At 45.9% G+C, this 4,547-nt stretch overlaps 1 non-coding gene across 1 annotated transcript; it reads left to right on the top strand.

Moving 5' to 3' along the window:
• The first annotated feature begins 1,638 nt into the window (after nucleotides 1-1,638).
• Nucleotides 1,639-3,450, top strand: LOC149222124 (18S ribosomal RNA). The gene has a single exon (XR_016249876.1). It is a non-coding gene; the product is annotated as an 18S ribosomal RNA (ribosomal RNA).
• Nucleotides 3,451-4,547: the final 1,097 nt, after the last annotated feature.

Raw genomic sequence — 4,547 nt, 5'->3', positions numbered from 1 at the left:
ATATAATCTTATACATGTATTTTGTGTTGAAAATTGCAGGTTCTGACCAGGCTCTCCACGAGATAATCCTTGAAATGATAAAGCGCTTCACCCTTCCTAGATTTACAAAACCCTAATCTACTACAGGCTTCGAACTTTAGGGGGCAATCTGTTACACTAAAAACTGTTACCATGGCTATGTACAGTTAGTATGGCTCTATCAACAGTCATGCTATCCTCCTGGGCAAGTCTTAAGCCTCTGCTCTCCATGTCAAACTCCAAAAGAGAGAGAAAGTATTTATAAATGTATTTATCTCTGGGTACACAGGTTCTCTCAACCTTGCCTGCGGGTACGCACCTAATGTTCACAATAACCGCGTACTTGTACGCTCTGTATGTAAAGGGGCAGGTGCGTACTCCTGTAAAGGTCAAAATGCACAAGTTTCATCTTTAAAAAGTTACTTGTGGTCATTTCTAGAGCATTCTAGAAGGTTGTTTGATGAGTATTGAGCACCTCCAAATGGTTCATGTACCCCTATGAAAGAGGAACTTATCCCATCAAGAGAGGAGCTATCCCATCCAGAAAGGGGATTATCCCATTGATGGTGGACCTGATTAACTTCCTCTTGAGCACTATAAATAGAGGCATTGGGCCAGAAGGAGGAGGAGGTTGAAAGCCAAACATTTCTAAGGGTAGATGCTGCAGGAATTAGGACTCCCATTTAGAAGCTTGTAAGGAGAGATTCCCATCCTTACTTTTTCCATTTGGAAGTGGGTGAGCTTTGTCAAAGTAAAGGAGAACTCTTGATGGACCCTGGGAGGGACTTGCACAACACCAAGGCTCAGGTTGTAATTGTTCCTTTTGTTTCCTATTAATGCAAATGAGTCCATTCTTCTCAATAACTTGTTATTTATGAGTTGTTTCATATACTCCTTGGTCTATATGTTAAATATGTTTTATCTTATGAGATTATCAAGTGCTATTTAATCATTTGATTGTTAGTGGATGCAGGTTTCAAAGTGAAGGAGGAGCTCATCCGGATCGGCGAGGCTGGACTACTACAACAGCGTTGGACTACAGGTAGGATCTAAACACTTGATTTCTTGTATAGTAAATGCATGTTTAGAGAAGGATCGATCTTGTTTGTCTTGTTTGTCACTAGAGAGTCTTAGGCTCCTAGGGAGGTTGATTTGTGTCCGCACTATCGACTCTTTCCGCCTGACAAGGTCCATCGTTGCTGCTACCTGGGTGGACTCCTAGGTGGCCCCTGTGCGGGGCGGGGCGGGGAGGGGTGGGTTGGGGGCATTTCTAAGGGAGGTTGCGGGCTCGGTTTGTCTTGTATGATTTCCTTCCCTTGCCTTTGTGTCGAGGCTGCCGCAGGCGATCATCCGATCAAGGTCCACTGTTGCTGCTGTCCGGGTGGACTCCTAGGTGGCATCGGTGCGGGGCGGGGAGTGGCCTTGGTGCGTTGTGGCTCGGCAGGTCTGCCCATTTTTTTTCCATGTCCTTGGCATGTTGCGCGTGCTTCCTTTTTGGGATGCAAGAGGTGCAAGGCATAAAAGTTTTACATGATATTTTGACCTCTCTTTGACTTGATGGTGTTCAGGTTGGCTCTCGGTAAGAGAGCGCCCGGAATGCCCTTTGAAGTGGGAGGGTGCTACCTGGTTGATCCTGCCAGTAGTCATATGCTTGTCTCAAAGATTAAGCCATGCATGTCTAAGTATGAACTAATTCAGACTGTGAAACTGCGGATGGCTCATTAAATCAGTTATAGTTTTTTTGATGGTACCATACTACTCGGATAACCGTAGTAATTCTAGAGCTAATACGTGCACCAATTCTCGACTCTTTGGAAGGGATGCATTTTTTAGATAAAAGGCCAGCGCGGGCTTGCCCGCTTCTCCGGTGAATCATGATAACTTGATGGATCAGACAGCCCTTGTGCTGGCGATGCTTCATTCAAATTTCCGCCCTATCAACTTTCGATGGTAGGATAGAGGCCTACCATGGTGGTGATGGGTGACGGAGAATTAGGGTTCGATTCCGGAGAGGGAGCCTGAGAAACGGCTACAACATCCAAGTAAGGCAGCAGGCGCGCAAATTACCCAATCCTGACATGGGGAGGTAGTGACAATAAATAACAATACTGGGCTCATTGAGTCTGGTAATTGCAATGAGTACAATCTAAATCCCTTAACGAGGATCCATTGGAGGGAAAGTCTGGTGCCAGCAGCCGCGGTAATTCCAGCTCCAATAGCGTATATTTAAGTTTTTGCAGTTAAAAAGCTCGTAGTTGGATCTTGGGTCATAAGGGTCGGTCCACCTACTCAGTGTGCACCTGCCCTTCCGTCCCTTTTGTCAGCGGCGTGCTCCTGGCCTTAATTGGCTGGGTCGCGGTTCCGGCGCTGTTACTTTGAAAAAATTAAAGTGCTCAAAGCAAGCTTATGCTCTGAATACATTAGCATGGAATAACGTGATAGGAGTCTGGTCCTATTTTGTTGGCCTTCGGGACCGGAGTAATGATTAATAGGGACTATCTGGGGCATTCGTATTTCATGTCAGAGGTGAAATTCTTGGATTTATGAAAGATGGACCACTGCGAAAGCATTTGCCAAGGATGTTTTCATTAATCAAGAATGAAAGTTGGGGGCTCGAAGACGATCAGATACTGTCCTAGTCTCAACCATAAACGATGCCGACCAGGGATCGGCGGATGTTGCTCTAAGGACTCCGCCAACACCTTCTGAGAAATCAGAGTGTTTGGGTTCCGGGGGGAGTATGGTTGTAGGGCTGAAACTTAAAGGAATTGACAGAAGGGCACCACCAGGAGTGGAGCATGCGGCTTAATTTGACTCAACACGGGGAAACTTACCAGGTCTAGACATAGTAAGGATTGACAGATTGAGAGCTCTTTCTTGATTCTATGGGTGGTGGTGCATGGTCGTTCTTAGTTGGTGGAGTGATTTGTCTAGTTAATTCTGATAATGAACAAGACCTAAGCCTGCTAACTAGCTACGCGGAGGTTCCCCTTCGCGGCTAGCTTCTTAGAGGGACTATGGCCATTTAGGCCATGGAAGTTTGAGGCAATAACAGGTCTGTGATGCCCTTAGATGTTCTGGGCCACACGCACGCTACACTGATGCAACCAACGAGTTTTTATTCCTGGTTCGAGAGGATCAGGAAATCTTCTCAAATTGCATCATGATGGGGATAGACCATTGCAATTATTGGTCTTCAACGAGGAATTCCTAGTAAGCACGTGTCATCAACTCGTGTTGACTACGTCCCTGCCCTTTGTACACACCGCCCATCGCTCCTACCGATTGAATGATCCGGTGAAGTGTTCAGATTGCGTCGACGATGGCAGTTTGGCGCCGTCGACGTCGTGAGAAGTTCATTGAACCTTATCATTTAGAGGAAGGAGAAGTCGTAACAAGGTTACCGTAGGTGAACCTGCGGTAGGATCATTGATAGCAGGGGTTTTCTTTTTTGGTTCGGGTTGGTTGGGTGTCGATTGCAATGTGGGACTTTGTGGTGCGTCTCTAGGGGAGCGGGTTTGGTGTTTGGCGGGAACATCGTTGGTTGCTTGTCTCGAGGTAACGCTTGTTTTTTCGTGTGTGCTTGCAAGCCATGCTTGTGCTTGTCCCACCCATCCTTTGTTTTTCTCCCCCCCAATGTGTTTCTGCAGGGGGTTCGGAAGCCTGTTTCTTGGGAGCCCTTCCGACGATCTGTTCGGCCGGGCATGGTTGCTGCAGAGTTGAGGTGCTTGGTAAAAATGATGGATAAATTCAGACTCATTCGTAGCGGCTGTTGGAGAGGTAAATCCCCTCTGCGGACAGAGGCGATCCCACTAGCCCAAAATGGGACAAGCAACAATCAAAACACACTACTGCGCAAGTTCCTAGTTGTATATTAAAAGCGGATGATGAGTACTAACCTAGAGTCCAACGCTAATGTCGAAGACGAGTTGACAATCCCGTTCCCTTGCTCCGGCAGGTCACAATCCTTGCGATCCCCGCATATGGATACCTGCACATGCAAAGAACGAAACGAGAACAAGCATAAAATCCACTAACATACAACTATATTTCAGTCAGAAAGGAAATAAACCAAACATTATCATCATGAACAATGAGATTGGAACCATAACACTAGTCGTTTATTAATGAAATAATAAGCAGAGAAAGATACAACCAAGGTTCTGACGTTGAACCTATCCTCTGGCTGGGCGAGCAAATATATATGTCTTGCAATAGACCATCTCTCTCTCAGGATTCCGGCAGCATAACCTCCCTATGCTCGAAGACTCTTACTATCACTCAGGACAAGCATAATCACAACTAGCATTACTCAAAAACTAGCTTGTCTAATGCATGAGGACAAACTTTTATAGATGGAGAAGGGAGGAAGATACAATGCACCAGGACACTCATTGTGGATTGACATTATCTCTGAAAAGCCACTGTGGATAGATGTCAAGGATAGATGATGACTCTTGACCTCTATCAGATGGATTTTACCTTCAAAAGACTTCGTGATCTGAAGGGAAAAATCATATGGGTGCGCG

The sequence above is a fragment of the Pinus tabuliformis genome, chromosome Q (genome assembly GCF_031772625.1).
Source record: "Pinus tabuliformis cultivar Carrire ecotype Pingquan chromosome Q, CPIR1, whole genome shotgun sequence".
NCBI classification, from domain to species: Eukaryota; Viridiplantae; Streptophyta; class Pinopsida; order Pinales; family Pinaceae; genus Pinus; species Pinus tabuliformis.
Note: the sequence above shows the minus strand (reverse complement) of the source record. Positions and strands in the feature narration are given on the sequence as shown.